This window comes from Mustelus asterias, chromosome 7 (assembly GCF_964213995.1).
Source record: "Mustelus asterias chromosome 7, sMusAst1.hap1.1, whole genome shotgun sequence".
Lineage (NCBI taxonomy): Eukaryota > Metazoa > Chordata > Chondrichthyes > Carcharhiniformes > Triakidae > Mustelus > Mustelus asterias.
Window position 1 is genome coordinate 90,443,713 of NC_135807.1, and position 17,838 is coordinate 90,461,550.

At 42.5% G+C, this 17,838-nt stretch overlaps 1 protein-coding gene across 1 annotated transcript in view; it reads right to left on the bottom strand.

The window, feature by feature from the left end:
* The window catches only part of csmd3b (CUB and Sushi multiple domains 3b), a 1,683,329-nt gene that overhangs the window by 240,711 nt on the left and 1,424,780 nt on the right, over positions 1-17,838 (bottom strand). The gene's annotated exons all lie outside the window — the stretch shown is intronic.

Below are 17,838 nucleotides of genomic sequence, written 5' to 3' on the forward strand. Positions count from 1 at the left end.
TTTGTAGAGGAATTCTCCAGGGTCGATACTGGGACCCTTTTCCTGATATATATTAATGATCTCGATCTTGGTGTGCAGGAAACAACTTCAACATTTGCAGATGATACAAAATTTGGAAGTGTTCTAAACTGTGAAGAGGCCAGTGTAGAACTTCGAAAGGACATAGACAAGTTGGTGGAGTGGGCAGATAGGTGTGAGATGTAGTTCATTGCGGAAAAGTGTGATATCATGCATTTTGGTAGGAAGAACATGGACAAATAATACAAAATAAGGGATGAAATTTTTAAAGGGGTACAGGAGCAAAAGGACCCGGGTGTATGTGTGCTTAGGTCATTGAAGGTGGCAGACAGGTGGAGAGAGCAGTTAATAAAGCAGATAGTATCCTGGGCTTCATTAATAGGGTAGAGAAGGCTGAGAGGAGATTTGATGGAAATGTTCGAAATGATGAGGGGGCTGCACAGAATGAATAGGAAAACAACTGTTATTGCTCGTAAAAAATTAAGAATGAGAGGACACAGATTTAAGATGATTTGCAAAAGAAGCAAGTGTGATGCGAGAAAACCTTTTTCACACAACAAGTCATTTGGTCTGGAATGTACTGCCTGGAAGTGTGATGGAGGCAGGTTCAATCAAGGCATTCAAGAGGGCATTAAATGATCATTTGAACAGAAAAAAATAATGCAAGGGTTGTGAGGGAAAGGAATGGCACCGAGTCATAATGCTCATTTGGCCAGCTGGTGCAGACATGATGGGCCAAATGGCCTCCTCCTGTGGGGAAACAATTCTGTGATTACTAAAGCTGAGGATATTGTACACTTTATTAACCACTCTCTCAACCTGTCCTGTCACCTTCAATGACTTATGATTTTGATTTGTATTGTCACATGTATCAGTATACAGTGAAAAGTATTGTTTCTTGCATGCCATATAGACAAAGCATACCGTTCATAGAGAAGGAAGGGAGAGAGTGAGAATGTAGTATTACAGTCATAGCTAGGGTGTAGAGAAAGATCAACTTAATGTGAGGTAGGTCCATTTAAAAGTCTGATGGCAGCAGGGAAGAAGCTGTTCTCGAGTCAGTTGGTACATGACCTCAGACTTTTGTATCTTTTTCCCGATGGAAGAGAGTATGTCTGGGGTGCGTGGGATCCTTAATTATGCTGGCTGCTTTTCCAAGGCAGCGGGAAGCATAGACAGTCAATGGATGGGAGGCTGGTTCACATGATGGACTGGGCATATTTATATGCACATATACATCAGGATTCCTCTGTTCCTGCAAATCCTTCAGAGTTGCATCTTTTATTGAATATTGTCTCCATGCTCTTCCTGCCAAAATGAATCACTTCACATTTCCCAGCACTGAACTTCACCTGCCACTTTGTTATGAAACTCCATTGATGTTATATGTTGATGTGGTCCAACCTGAAACATTGATTTCTCGTGGTGTATTATGTACATGGATATTAGTAAGAAACGTTTGCAGGAATTGTCAGTGCATCTGTAACTTCCGTTCTCACTTCCCTCAGTATCCTTGGATGCATCTCATTCACACCTTGCGTCTTATCAACTTTAAGCTTAGACAGCCTATAATACCTCCTTCTAATCAATTTTAATCCAGTTAGTGTATTCATTGCCTCCTTTCTCCCCGTGGCCTGGGTAGCATCTCCTTCCTTGGGAAAGACAGCTATTCTCCCTATCTCCATGCATAAATTCCCTTTTTGGTCCCTAATCAGACCCATGCTTCCTTTTACCACCTCTTTACTATCTGTTAACATATAGAAGACTTTAGAATTTCTTTTCATGCTAGCTATCAGTCTCTTTTCATATTCTCTTTGCTTTTTTAAAATTTTCTTTTTTGTTTCCTCTCTGAACCTTCCATATTCAGTCTGGTTTTCCATTGCATCATCCATCTGATATCTGTCGTCAGCATTTTTTTTCTTCTTAACCTTTATCCTTCTCTTATCCAAAGCATTCTGATTTGTTTGCCCTACCTTTCCCTTTCATGGGAATATGTCTTTCCTGTGCCCAAATGATCTCTTCTTTGAAGGCAGCCCATTGTTCAGCTCCTGTTTTTTTCTGCCAATCTTTTTATTCCAATTCATTCAGCCCAGATCCATTCTTACCCCATTGAAATTGGTTTTCCCAACCTATTCTTACTCTGATCTGTTCTTCATCCTTCCTCATAGTCTACCTAAACCTTACGTCATTGCTGCCTCACTGTTTCTGACTGATATTTGACCCACCTTATTCCCAAGAACCAGGTCTAGCAGTGCCTCCCCTCTTGTTGGACTGGAACCATTCTGTTGAAGACTTTTCTGAACACTTTCTGGGAACTCTTGCCCCTCTGTCCTTTATACCACGACCATCCGAGTATATATTTGAAGAACTATGCTCCCCCATTATAAGTACTCTATTAAATTGTGCATCTCTCTAATTTTTTGGCAACTTTGTCCCTCCATATCCTCTTCATGAGTTGCTGACCTATAGACTGCACATAGGAACATAATTGCACCATTTTGTTCCTTAGGTCTAGCCAAACACATTCTGTACTTGATCCCTCTGGGACATTCTCCTCTCTAGCATTCCAGTGCTTTCTGTTGCGATATTGAGCAGGATACTCTGGCTTCCCCATGGCATATTTCTCAGTGGCTGGAGGTGGCCTGACATTGGGATTTCTCAATGATTCCACCCCACACTGTTGGGAAACCCACAGCGGGATGTGCCATCTATGGAACTAGAAGATCTGCCAACGTGAAGAGTTGGAAGATCTCACGCATTGTGTGCATGTCATTGTAATGTTAAGGTGCTCATCAGAGAAAGGGTTAGCATGGGACTGACTGGAGAATGGCATCGCCCATGGTATCTTGTATAGACATGATGTCTCAGAAAACACTCTGGAAGCAGCCTGCATTCAGAAGCAGCTCCATGCATGTCAATATCTGGGATCTGTAAACAGTTAAAGATTGACATTAAACGGTTTGTTTAAATATACCAAGTTTCAAGCTCCTCATCATTGAGATACCTAAAGAACCCATATCAGAACACTCTCCTTAATTATTAAAGCAACTCCCTCCAGCTTTTCTTCCTTTTCTATATTTCCTGAACACCTTGTATCCAGGAATATTTAACAATCAGTCTTGCACTTCCTTGAACCAAGTCTTTGTTTTAGCTACAATGTCAGGTTTGCACGTGGGCAGCCTACACCTACACCTCACCAATCTTATTTACTGCACTCTGTGGATTCCCCACATCCCTGACAAGTTAGCTTAAAACAAAGCAAGCCTTTGAAATCTTGTTCACATTCTTGGGGCCGGAAGATGCTGCTGCCATGACGGGCTGGAAAATTCAGCCAGTATGTCCAAACTTTGAACATTTTTTGAATTACTCAGAATCATGGAATGTCTATAGTTCTCCTTTGCCTTATCCATGGTAATGTCTTGGCCGATCAGATTCAACCTACCAACCTAGCCACACCCTTTTCCTCCAGGAGTATAAATTGTGGTGGCAGTTTGAAATTTGGGATTCTTGTGTTTGTCCTGATGAGTGCAAGGTGAAAAGCTTTAGCAAATATCTCTCTTTTCAGCAATATTAAAGCAGTAACAGTGTTAAGGGGAAAGTTAGAAAGAGTTTTCCAAGCATATTCAGGAGAATTTCCTTCATACGTATGTTTTGAGCCAGTGAATTATGCATCTGTAGAGAACAGTGGATATAGAATCATAAGGTTTAGCTTAGTTATGGAAAAAGGTAAAGAACAATCTAGAGTAAAAATCCTTAATTGGAGTGTAGCCAACTTCAGTGGCATGATAACAGGTCTGCCGGGATAAAATGGAATCAAAAATTGGGAGGCAAAAATGTTACAGAACAATGGTTTGCCTTTAAAAAGGAGAGGGGTCAGGCACAGTCAAGGCACATTCCCATGTGGGGTCAAGGTAGGGTAACCAAAACTGGAAGCTCACTGGATGATGAAAGATGGAGTGTAAGGTGAAACAGAATAAGGATGCTTATAATAGATGCCAGGCTGATCATAGAAGTGATATGCAGGCTGAAAAAAAAATCAGAGGTAAAGTGCAAAAGGAAACAAGAAAAACAATGCAAGAGTATGAGAAGAGATGGACAGCTAACATAAAAAGGAATCCGAAAGCCTTTTACAGCCAGATTGTGGTTAGATGGTCCACGACCTTCAGGATTGTTACAGAAATATTGATATTTTTTTCATGAGCATTGATAAAATCTCAGAATGGAAGCCAAGTTTAAACCTAGCTGGACTCTGCAATTTGCAAACTATAGAGCTGGAACAGACAGTATTCATGGCAGACAGGTCTTGGACAATCAACCTTCAGTCAAAACCAGACAGGCCTGGGACTGCCTGGCCAAGTGTTAATGGCTACATTATTTCAGAACGAACCACTGTTTACAGCTCCAGTGAACCTGCTTTGTTAGAAGAATGCTACGCAGACTTGGTGGCACCCAGATTAGTAGGCAGTCAGGGGCATAGTATGACAATGACAACACTTGACAGTTGAAGGTTCAAAACGATATTCTACGACTGCCAAATATGGAAAGTAGTCACCTCATAGGATCTTCCTGCCCTGCCTGATGCTAGTATTGGACACAAGCCACAGAATCTTCAAGAAGAGTACAAGGAGGGGGATAAAAGGGGAAACCTAGAGTCCCAGCTCGCTCTGCTTTTGCACCTTCTTCAATGGCATCTCCAGAGAGCACGACTGACAGCCAAGCAGCACAGCATCTCCAGCTTCTTGTACCTCATGGCAAGGATCATCAGACTAACCAGACCCAGAAGATCAACCCAAAGACCAGAACCAGCACTAGACAAGAGGGGAAGCTCAAATCAACAACTGCAGATCCTGAAATATCAGTCAACTCTCAGAGACTGAGAAACAGCCTGACCCAGCCTTATTGAATGAGTAATGCCAGCCTTTCCAGACAAACAGCTCAAATACAGTGATAGGGATCTCTGAATAAGGTATAGCAATCCTCAGAAGTGCATGTCAGAAGTAGATAGCTAGTATCGATTTGAGACTGTTTACTGAAGAGTCCTGTGAATAGTTTGATCGGGTTTAATAAAACTACAGTAGTAGATTCTGATAAATATTGTTTTTCCTTGAAAAAGTGTTCAATAAAGTTGTGTTGGATCTTTACTGACTCTCATCCCTTTGTCTATCTCACCGTGTAACGTGCCAGTAAAAAGGGTTACTGTAAACTGACCAAGGATAGCCAAGGTACATATACCCACCTTTCATTTCACAACAATACAAATAACAGACAGGTAGTAAAAAGAGATGCGGAGAAATGTTTTTATACGTCTGTATCTACTGTGTAAAAACCATCGTTCATTTTGTGGTTTCACTCTTCAACATTATAAGAATGTTTCTCAGGGGTTCCATCAATACTCTTGGGAGGTCAAAAGAGTTCCATAGCTGGAAAAGTTTGGCAGTTCCTGGATTAAAATAACAGTGGCAGTGTGAATACAATACTGGCTATATGACAGGAAACAGAGTACTGCTGAACAGTTACTTTTCAGACTGGAGAAGCGAGGTACCCCAAAGACTGATGTTAGGACCCCTGTTTCTCTTGATGTACATTAATGATCTAGTTTTGGATGTACAAGGCACAATTCAAAATTTGCATACAATATAAATCTTGGAAATACTTTGGACCATGAGGAGAATTGTGATAGTCTCGAAGACGACACAGATAAAGCTTGCAGAATGGGTAGACATTTTGCAAATGAAATTTAACACAGAACTGTGAAGTGTTAAATTTTAAGAGGAAAAAATGAAGACAGGCAATACAAAATAGAGGACACAATTCTAAAGAGGGTGCAGGAACACAGAGACCAGGGGGTATATGTGCAAGGTGGCAGGACAGGTTCAAAAAATAATTTAAATAAAAGCATATAGGATACTAGACTTTATAAATATTATTCATTTTTTTATTATTCATTCATGGGACAAGGGTGTTGCTGGCTGGCCAGCATTTATGGCCCATTCCTAGTTGTCCTCGATCAGATGATATTGCGTGTCAACCACTCTGGAGTCACATGTAGCCCAGACCAGGTGAGGACAGCAGATTTCCTTCCCTAAAGGACATTAATGAACCAGATAGGTTTTTCCAAGAATCAACAATGGTTTCATGGTCATCAGTAGATTCTTAATTCCAGATTTTTTTTTTATTGAATTCAAATTCCACCATCTGCTGTGGCAGTATTCAAACTGGATCCCCAGAACATTAGCTGATTTTCTGGATTAATAGTCTAACGATAATACCACTAGGCCATTGCCTCCCTCTGAGACATAGGGTGGAATTTTCCCGTCCCACCCGCCACGGGGATCAGAGCGCGTGGGACACAGACCATACAAAGGGATTTTCCAGTCTTAGGGCGAGTGTGGCCAGAAAATCCTGCCCATAGAGTACAAAGGCAAGCAAATTATGATGAACCCTTATAAAACTCTGGTTCAACCTCAACTGGAGTTTGATGTACATTTATGAGCATCACCCTTTAGGAAGGATGTGAAGGCTTTTAAGAAGGTATAGAAAAGATTCATGGGAATGTGACCGGGGATGAGTAATTTCAGTTACATGGATAGATTGGAGGGGCTCAGGTAATTCTCCTTAGAGAAAATAAGGTTGAAAGGAGGTTTGACAGAGGTATTCAAAATCATGAGGAGTCTGGACAGAGTAGACAAAGATAAATTGTTCCCAGTCGTGGAATGGTTGAGAATCAGAGGACATTGTGCTAAGGCAAATGGCAAAGGAAGTAACAGTGAAATGAGTAAAGCTTTAATGCTGTGAGTGGTTATGGTCTGGAATGCACTGCTTGAAGAGAAATATTTACAGGACTGCAGGTGGATGAGCAGAAGTACTCTTTCAGAGAGAAGTAAAGAGAGAATATACTGAAGGGTCTTCTTCCACCATGACCATTCTATGATTCTCTACTTTACAACTTTATCAGCCAGATGATGTTTCTAAGTTTGAAATGATTGCAGCCAGTCGAACCATGGTATACATCACAGCATACATGGCAGGGCTGGGCTCCTTCATCTTCAGTTCAAGGCTTTGTATAGCTTCAGTAAGCTCTGCTGGATGTCCATATATTTCTTTTTGCTGGAGGTATCCTCATGCCTTTGATAGGGACTCCCCATGCATGTCTCTGTCTCCAGAATCTGTTCCTGTTCACATGTGATGTGGTCTCACCTTATGCTACCCTTACTCATGGTGATACTGGACTCACTGCACTGGGTGCAACTATGCTGGCGGTGAGTGTTTCGGAGTCATGTGAAGGTGCTTCCTCTCAGAGTGCTGGTTCTTCTCTGTCTCATCCCCCTTAGTATGCCCCTGGCAATGCGCTCGCAGGAGATGAAAGACAAGCATTAGTACTGCACACAGTTGGCAATGGGATTAAGCGCTGGTATTGCAGACTATCATATTTAAAATATTGTTGACAATGATTCTCTATGAGTGACAAGCCAATGCTAAGAGGCAGTGTGACATCAAATGCTTTCACCTGGTCTCTTTCCATCATATTCCTCTATTCAAAAAAGTATACAAGTTCCGAGACTTTATACTTAGAAGCACTGAGTAAACAAAAAAGCAAATTATGCGGAACCTTTATAAAACACAGGTTTAGCCTCAATTGTGTACAATTAAATGCGCCACACCTTTCGCCTCCATTACCATCAGCACGCGAGGATACAACTCCTGCCCCAGTTCAGTGCCTTTCCTGAGTGTCGTACATTCTCTTTTCTCATAATGAGAATAGGCAGAGAGTTATTACTGTGACAAGTACAGTCTTAGCTCATGAAGTAGGCTTGACATTTGAGGAGGTTGGGATGGGTAGCATTATCCAGCATATTGAGGGCGAACGGCAGTAATATCTGAGTCATGCTGGAGCCTCGGGAGGCAACTTTCTGTGTAGGTACAAGCTGAGTGCCTCGGAGGATATTTAGCTGCAGACTGCTACGGAGGTGAGAGTGTGATGGCTGTCAGCTGAAAGTTCAAAAACACTTTCATTGCCAGAAGTCACTGAACGGTTTTCGACACCGTATTCAGCTCCTCCATATTGCATTCCAGCTGCATTCTTGCTCTGTGACTTCCAAGTAAGTCTGTTTAGCAATGCTGGCTGGTCTCTTCCAGTCATCCTCTGGAAAAGAACACTTGGCTCCGTGCCCTGAGTGTTTTCAAACTCATCTCCAGGAATGTGTCTGTGAAGCAGGGGGCAGCCCTTTCCTGACTCCCATCCATTCACCTCCCCTTTGTGTCACTAACTCAGCAACACACAATGTTGCTACTGTCAGTGCTGCCAATGTCCCTTGAAGTATAGACCCTTCATCAGTGTTTCCTATGTTTCATCCTCCCCACTCCCCCTGATTGGAATGCAATCCTGAAGGCGAGTTCGTAATTAGTTCATCTTGTAGAGAACAATCAGAAGATGGCTATATGAAGGGATAGGTTCCTAACTTGAAAATGTTCCCACCATTGCGACAGAGACTAAGTCCATGAATTCCACCTAAAGCTGTTCTGATATCCCTTTCTTGCCATTCGAGTAGCGCCAGGACAAATTAACATTTGGCACTGTAAACTGTCAGATTAGAAAGGCTACTCTCAAAAGGTTATAAACTAGCATCCCATGAAGAATCTAGTAGCTGGAACATACCCAATGGGCAAAATGATTGTAGTATCCTAGCAAAGGAGTACTGGCCAAGTGACATAAAATAGTAACTCACTTCCAGCTGGCCATGAGCAGTCAAACATTCAAACAACAAGAACCTATTTTAATCAATTATATCCTGGATTACAGGTCATAGGCCAGCTTCTCTGCTGCTCACTAAGATGATCTTACCTACCGTTCACACCCCGGCTATAGCGAAGTCAGAGAATTTGGCAGCAAGCCAAATCTCAGTTCACTGTAGAGAGATGGGAAAATCCCGCTGGCATGAACGGTGATAAGATTCCGGCTGTGCTGCCATTAAGGTGTTCAGCACAGTTAGACACGTTCAAGCTGTGATTTAATGCACTGCTCTGAATCATGCTGCATAGTCATGTTGTAATCAATTCTCGAGCTTGTATTATGCCAAGTTGTGCTTTTGATCCTTTTTTGTGTGCCTTGTGGTGCTAATGACATTATCTCAAGTGGCAACTTTAAAAGTCAAAGCAGTTTGAAAATGTTGCCTTCGATCTCCATAGATTTCTTTTCTTGTTTAATTTTCAAACCTGATATGCATTATTGAAGGTAATTAATGTTTGACATAACCAACCATGCTATCCCCAAGAGGGCTGACATATAACCTGCATCATAGCCTCGGTTCTTTAAACAGTGGTGGGGACAGTCCACTGTTGACACTTTCTGCCCTTTTCTTTGTGACTTTATGTGGCTAACCTCCTCCGTCAGTCTCTCAGAAAGAGACTAACAGACAAACTCCTGAACACTAATGGGAAAAGTGGAAATAATCTCTCATCCATTTCTCTAGGTGTGTATATTTTAAGTGAAAAAGATAAATTTAAAGTGTATCTGCTCCAGGGCCTATCCATTCCAATCAGTGTGTGTGGAGAGATTTTCATAACCATAATTGAAAATGATAAATAAAAACAGCCGTTGCTGAATATATTCAGGAGTTCAGGAAGCATCTGTGGAAGAGGAAATGAGAAACGTTTCAAGTCAATGACCTTTTTTTTGTCAGTTTCTGTGACCTGAAAGGTTAACTGTTTCTCTCTCCACAGATGCTGCCAGACTTGCTGAGTATTTGCAAAATGTTTTGTTTTTATTCCAGATTTCCTGCATCAGCAGTATTTTATTGTTGTATTGAAAATTACCAGCTTAGACGTTGCAACTGATCTACTATAAACAAAATATTTATCGAAAGCAATTTGCTAAATTCTTTACTTGCAGTTTTCTTATTGGGATTTTAGATCATCCCACAAAGTGAGCTAAACTTCAGAATTTTGCTGTGTAATTGACTTTTCACTTGTCAGTAAACAACTAATCTTCATGCAAATCTATTCCTCCTCCTCGATCTTTTCAAGCTGACTTGGCATCTAGACATGAACCATCAGTGGGCTGGATGGCCTCCTTCTGCACTGTAAGAATTCAATGATTCTATGATTGCCTTTCTTGATCGCTGCAATCACTTTTCTGTTGGGGAAAAGATACGAAAGTCTGAGGCCATATACCAAGCGATCCAAGAACTCCTTCTTCCCTGCTGCCATCAGACTTTTGAATGGACCTGCCTCACATTAAGTTGATCTTCTCTGCACCCCAACTATGATGGTAACATTACATTCTGCACCCTCTCCTTTCCTTCTCTATGTACAATATGCTTTGTCTGTATTGTGCACAAGAAAAAATGCTTTACACTGTATACCAATACATGTGACGATAATAAATCAAATCAAATCAAAAACTTCAGGAAGACATTTAATGTGGGGCGCCACTTCATGTGATCATCCTCTTCTCATGAATAAAGTTGTTGACCTTTTCCAGTTTGACATCTTTCACTGACTGACCGATAAACCTTCTTGCAATGATCTCCTGGCTAAGGGAAAGTGAAGAGATGGAGGGTGAGGTGACTCCATGGTATTCCCAACAAAATGTTTGGAATTATGTCAACTCTCCAGCAGACTCCTATATCTGAATCAAAGCATCACAGTATTCCAAGATTTTTTTTTAAACGACCAAACAATCTCGCTGACTAAAAATAAAACTTCTCGGTCAACAAGGTGACAACAGATAATTCCAGCTGAAGTTGACTGAAAAGTACTGGCACCAACTCAGCAACTGGAAGTCATTGCTGGATTTCCAATGAGACCAGCTAATCAGGCACCTCAAGTAGAATCCAGTTGAGGCCAACTCAAAACTAGTTTCAGCCAGTTTGATCCTGATCAAGTCCTCTGCACTCATTTAGTTCTGGACTTTGGAGCATCCCTAATCTTAATCACTGCAACACTGGGAGCCATGCCATTGGCTATCAAGGCACTATGCTTCACAAATTTCTCCCATATAGAAACCATAGAAACGATGCAGCATAGAAGGGGGCTATTCAGACCATCTTGTCCATGCCGACCCTATCTAATCCGATCTTGCTGCACATATATCTTTCTATCTCATTCTCCTCCTTTTAGATGCTCCCTGAAACCTACCACTCTGACTAGGTTTTTGGTCACCCACTCTAACACCTCCTTATGCAGCTCAAGCTTTCTTTCTTATAACTCATGTGAAGCACCTTGATTTAAAGGCACTATATAAATACAGGTTGTTGTTATCAACATTGTTCTGCTAATTATTTTACCTTTCAAGAAGACAGGTGGCAATCATTTTAAGGTCCGGGTTGTGACTTCAAATGTAGCTTTCTTCTGCTCCATTAAGTATTATTATTTAATGATTTGGATAGATTGCATTATTAGCAGAAAATTCACCCACACTTCATGATCTGTCTGCACAGCCTCAGGCTAAAATCTGATTGCAGGATCTAAGCAAAGCTAAGTTAAAGGCGATAAAATTCAGATGCATGGCACTTGTTTATTCAGCACGATGGGTGACATTTTGCCTCCAAAATGTCATCCAGAGCACTTTTGATGTAGGCTGCACCAACGCAGTTCTGGCGAGGGCATGGAGTGATCACCAGAAAAATTAGGCAGATAGTAATGTCAACCAATGTTGATTTCATGCTAATTTTACACCAGTGTTGCAATTTCCAGCTAATGGCCTCTTTCAACCTTGCATACTGAATGTACCTTCACAGCAGAAATGATCCCCAGTATGTTGTTTAAAGGGTTCATCAACAACTTTCAGGTTTGCTGATTTTACCTGACTGTTGATGCACTTGTTCAAGTGTTTGGTGGTTTTTAGCATTTATTAAAATCAATGAAGTCGACAGGTAGTGGGGTGGCATGTGTTACAGGACTGTGTCCTGACTTTAAGGATTTTGATGTGGAGATGCCGGCGTTGGACTGGGGTAAACACAGTAAGAAGTCTAACAACACCAGGTTAAAATCCAACAGGTTTATTTGGTAGCAAAAGCCACTAGCTTTCGGAACAGGCTGTCCCTTCGTCAGGTGGGTGGGAGTTTTGATTACAAACAGGGCACAAAGACACAAACTCAATTTACATGAAAAATTATTGGAATGTGAGTCTTTACAGCTAACCAAGTCTTAAAGGTATAGACAAGGTGAGTGGAGGGAGCATTAAGCACAGGTTAAAGAGATATGTATTGTCTCCAGACAGGACAGCAAGTGAGATTTTGCACATCCAGGCAGGTTGTGGGGGTTACAGATAGTGTGACATGAACCCAATATCTCGGTTGAGGCCGTCCTCATGTGTGCGGAGGCATGGTACATTGGGGAAACCATGCAGATGCTGCGACAACGGATGAATGAACACCGCTCGACAATCACCAGGCAAGACTGTTCTCTTCCTGGTGGGGAGCACTTCAGTGGTCACAGGCATTCAGCCTCTGATCTCCGGGTAAGTGTTCTCCAAGGCAGCCTTCACGACACACGACAGCGCAGAGTCGCTGAGCAGAGACTGATAGCCAGGTTCCGCCCACATGAGGACGGCCTCAACCGGAATATTGGGTTCCTGTCACACTATTTATAACCCTCACAACCTGCCTGGATGTGCAAAATCTCACTAGCTGTCGTGTCTGGAGACAATACATATCTCTTTAACCTGTGCTTAATGCTCCCTCCACTCACATTGTCTGTACCTTTAAGACTTGATTAGCTGTAAAGACTCACATTCCAATCATTATTCATGTAAATTGAGTTTGCGTCTTTGTTGCCTAGGTGAGATTATGGAGGCTTTCGTGCAAAGAGAACTGAACACATTTCATTATCTCTGTCCAGACAGCAGCAGGTTAAGCAAGCACGTGGCTTCACGAGGATTGCAGCGTTCACTGTGCTGCAGTGTGTCACTGATTGCACACATGTCCATTTGTGGGGGGCACACATCAATTCTGAGATATGTTGCAACAGAAAAGGATTTTGTTTCCTGAAAATCCATTTGATGTACAACCATAGTTAGTGCATCATGCAGGTCAGTCTTTGGTATCCAATGCCCAGGAACTCTGGCAGTCCACTGTCACTGTGTCATCCACACTTGAGCCACCAGAGCAAACCAGATGGTGGTTACTGGACCACAAGGGATATTCACCTGGCTCTTGACTCCAAGTGTGAAAACCACACGTGGGCAACATGCATGTAATGAACTTTGTGCTGCCACACAGCATTTGACTGAGTAAACCTTTAAGATACCAAAACAATGCTTTGATTGTTTGGAGCAGTTTGGAGGAGCCCTTGCAATACTCAGCAGAATACATGGCAAGAGACACGGTGGTTTGTTGAATGCTGCAAAACCTTGTCATCGTAAGGTTGAATGGAAACCTGCTGAGGAGGAGGGGGAGGTGCAGCACAAAGAAGAAGAGGAATGCGAGAAGAGGCAACCAATATCAATGTTCTCTTTAAGCTGCAGGCCTGTGTAGCCAGCCAACAGATTCTCAAGTGCCACACACTTAATTACAACAGTCGCTCGCATCCAAATAGTTCAATGAGGCTTACTGCCACTCATGAGCAAAGAAATGGTAGACTCCACCACAACAGTAAATTAAAGGACAAGAGATAAACATGACATGATTAATCAGGTGGAATTAACAGCTAAAATTCAATTGTGTCAGTTTCTGGAGCCCAATGCGATTCAGCACTCGTCTTTCCTGTAGTCCGCTTGCTACCTCTCTAGCACAGCAATTCCCTTCCACTCACTGTTTTCCTCCCTAACTCTCCCACTCGCTGTTTCCCTCCCCAACTCTCCCACTCGCTGTTTCCCTCCCCAACTCTCCCACTCGCTGTTTCTCTCCCCAACTCTCCCACTCGCTGTTTCTCTCCCCAACTCTCCCACTCGCTGTTTCTCTCCCCAACTCTCCCACTCGCTGTTTCCCTCCCCAACTCTCCCACTCACTGTTTCCCTCCCCAACTCTCCCACTCGCTGTTTCTCTCCCCAACTCTCCCACTCACTGTTTCCCTCCCCAACTCTCCCACTCGCTGTTCCCCTCCCCACTCTCCCACTCGCTGTTCCCCTCCCCAACTCTCCCACTCGCTGTTTCTCTCCCCAACTCTTCCACTCACTGTTTCCCTCCCCAACTCTCCCACTCGCTGTTTTCACTCAAGGAAACTGTTTGGGAGAGGGAAATGGTCAGCAAAAGAGAGATGATGAGATGGAGAGGTGGTGAGTGAAAAAGATGGAGAGGTGGTGAGTGAAAGGGTTGGAGAGGGAGGCAGCAAGCAGGAGGGAGGCAGCAAGCAGGAGCGAGGCATAGAGCAGGAGGAAGGAAGATAGCATGTGGGAGAAGTAGAGAGAGGGAGTAGCAGTGAGAGAAGTGGGTGGAGTTAGAGGGATGTGGGAAGAGGCCAAAGAGGAAGGAGAGGAGAGAACCGGTGAGCAGGAGAGAGGAGGGTTGGGGAGGTAAGTGGCCAGTCAGGCTGCTTCCAAAAGTGGAAGTTGAGTTTGAACAAAAAGAGCAGTTTCAATCATTAATTCAGTACAACCTTAATTTAACAATGCATTGCTTGATGCACTGTTGGATGAAGTGATGGGTTAGAGAGAGACACTCTTCTCCAGTAAGGGATAGAAGAAATCTGCTGCTGCAACTAGGCCAGCATGACTGGAAGTGACTGAGTAGGTCATTGTACCACATTCTTGGTTTGAGTGCAAGAGGCAGCTTCATAACCACTGATGCATGACAATCGAGCACGAGACACAAGGCTTCAGTAATTGAAGGCTTTTATTGTCTAACAATGGAACTATTTAAACACGAGTACACCATTCCAGACTGGAGGGGTCCCGCCCGAGCAGAGGGTCTTATACCTCTCCCAGGAGGCGGGGCCCGACTGGGATGTGCCACAACAGCAGCCACCACAGGTATATTAATCCCACAGTGTAAACACCCTAGCCCAACAACAACATTATAACAACCCCACAGTGTGAACACCCTAGCCCAACAGCAACATTAGAATAACCCCACAGTGGTAACCAACGATGGTTCACCACAACCACACCACAGTTACATCTTTTTCACACTACTCGCCTCACGCATGTCACTCAAAGCCTACTCCCATCACATCCAGGTACTTTGCAAGTAAAATCATTATTTTCTTTCGATGCAAGTGTGAAGTTATTCATTTTGTTGGAAAAACACAGAAAAGTAGAATATTTCTTTAATAGTGAGATTGAAAAGTGAAGATGGGTTCAAAAGGACCTTGGTATTCTTGTTAATGAGTCACTAAAAGCTATCATGGAGGTGCAGCAAGCAATTAGGAAAACAAATGGTATGTCAGCCTTTGTCGCAAGGGGATTTGAGTACAAGAGTAAAAAGGTCTTGCTGCAGTTGTATAGCGCCTTGGTGAGACATCACTTCAGGTATTAGGCACAGTTTTGGTCCCCTTATCTAAGGAAGGATAGATTTTCCATGGAGGGAACGCAATGGAGAATTACTAGATTAATCCCTTGGAAAGCAGGATGATTCTATGAGGAGAAATTGAGGTGACTGCATCTGTGTTCCTTAGAATTTCAAAGAATGAGGGGTGACCTCATTGAAACTTACAAAATTCCTGCAGGACGTGGCAGGCTGGATGTAAATAAGATGTTTCTCCTGGCTGGTGATTCCAAAACCAGGGCAGATAGTCAATCACAGGATAAGGGGCAGGCCATTTAAGACTGAGATGAGGAGGGATTTCTTCATGCAGAGGGCGGTGAATTTTTGGAATTCTCAAAACAGAAATTGACAGATTTCTGGAGACTAATGATGTCAAGGGACATAGAGATAGTGTGGGAAAGTGGCATTGGGGTAGATGTTTAGCCATGCTCTAATTGAATGGCAGTCCAGGCTCAATGAGCCAAATAGCCTAAAACTGTTCTTAAGTTTCTATCCTTAAATCCTCATCTACCCTTGCCATTCATCCTGATCCTCATGAAATTTCAAGTAAATAGTCCAAAGTAGGTGTGCATTCCATTAAGATTCTGTAATTTTCTATGGTTTCCTAAAACGCCACCACTGGTTCCTTATTTTTAAATGTCATCTAAACTTCTGATGACTGGATGGAACATAAGTAAATGATACATGATGAAATGAGAACTTTGGAACAGCAGGAATGTTGGGAACTGCTTTTGCCGCCACAGATTATTTCATGACTCGTGTTTTAACTTTCAACTGTTGAATAATGGGTGTACCTCAGTGAACTAATGAAAGCTGGCACAGCACAATTTTCTAATTATGTCCCTGTACTGAGGAAAAAGAAAAATCATTCAAGAATGGTTTGGGTAGACATATACATGAACTTGCATCTGTGTTTACCTACTGGAACTTCAATCAGATCAGGAAGAAAAGTCTGTGTAAAATCTTTGTTTCTGAATTCTGTTTTTCATCATGATCACAAAGCTGTTCTCAACTGAATAAAATGAAATAGTGCTGGTAAAATATTGTCCCATTTGGAAATAATTTATGGGATGAAGAAAACATTCTTCATACACCTTGCTGCAAATTGCAACTAAATAAAAGTTTCAAAGAACATCGCTCTTGAGAGAGTGAGTGACTAAGGAGGTGAGAAATGGTGGTAACATCAGGAGTCCAGGTTCAATCAGAAGGGTATGTAACTGAACGACAATCATTATTTGTTTGACCAATCTTGCCTAATTGAGAAATATATGAATGTAATTTTAACAACTCGAACGTTTGCAATCAGATTGATACCCTGATTTAATCCCAACCCAATTATATTTTACGACAGAAATCAAAATCAGGCAGCCTTAAAATGGAAAGGCGAGCTTTCCCACTGGGTCAGTTATGTTAAATTGGCCCTTAATTGAATCAAAAGATAATTTGGTTCGATTGGACTAAGATTTAGACAATTATTATTCTGCTTGCTAACTCGGTGGAGGAGCTACAGGAGTTGGTGGATTGTCCTGATCAATGTCGACAAGGCAATGGTGATAGGCTGGGTAGAATAACTTTCAAAATTCCAACTAATTCTGCTCATCTTAAACAGGGTGATATCTTCTTCTATCTTGCGACACTCATCATGGAAGATGCAGAGTCTACCCAAAGAAATTTGAGCTCGACTTCACAAGGGTCATGATATTGTGAACTCAGAGCCACATTATCATAGAAATCATAGAAACCCTACAGTACAGAAAGAGGCCATTCGGCCCATCGAGTCTGCACCGACCACAATCCCACCCAGGCCCTACCCCCATATTTCCCACTAATTCCTCTAACCTACACATCTCAGGACACTAAGGGCAATTTTTAGCATAGCCAATCAACCTAACCCGCACATCTTTGGACTGTGGGAGGAAACCGGAGCACCCGGAGGAAACCCACGCAGACACGAGGAGAATGTGCAAACTCCACACAGACAGTGACCCAAGCTGGGAATCGAACCCAGGTCCTGGAGCTGTGAAGCAGCAGTGCTAACCACTGTGCTACCGTACCGTCCACGATCACAATGAAAATTTATCTTCTGAAAACCTGAGTGGCTGGTGACAATGGATTGCTGAAAGCTGGACCATCAAGAAGAGTGGTGAAGCTTGAATAAGGGCATCTGAAATGAAAGGGTTCAGTTGGATGTTACGTGTCATGGACTGCTAAGCAGACAAACAAGTGGGTGCCCGAGAAAACTAGTGTTCAGAGAAACCTGTTTGAGAACCTGTCCTAGAGTCATAGAGTTTTCCAGAGCAGAAAGAGGCTCTTTGACCCATGATGTCTATGGCAACCATCAAGCACGTATCAATTCTAATCCCATTTTCCAGCACTTAGTCTGTAAGCCTTTTATACT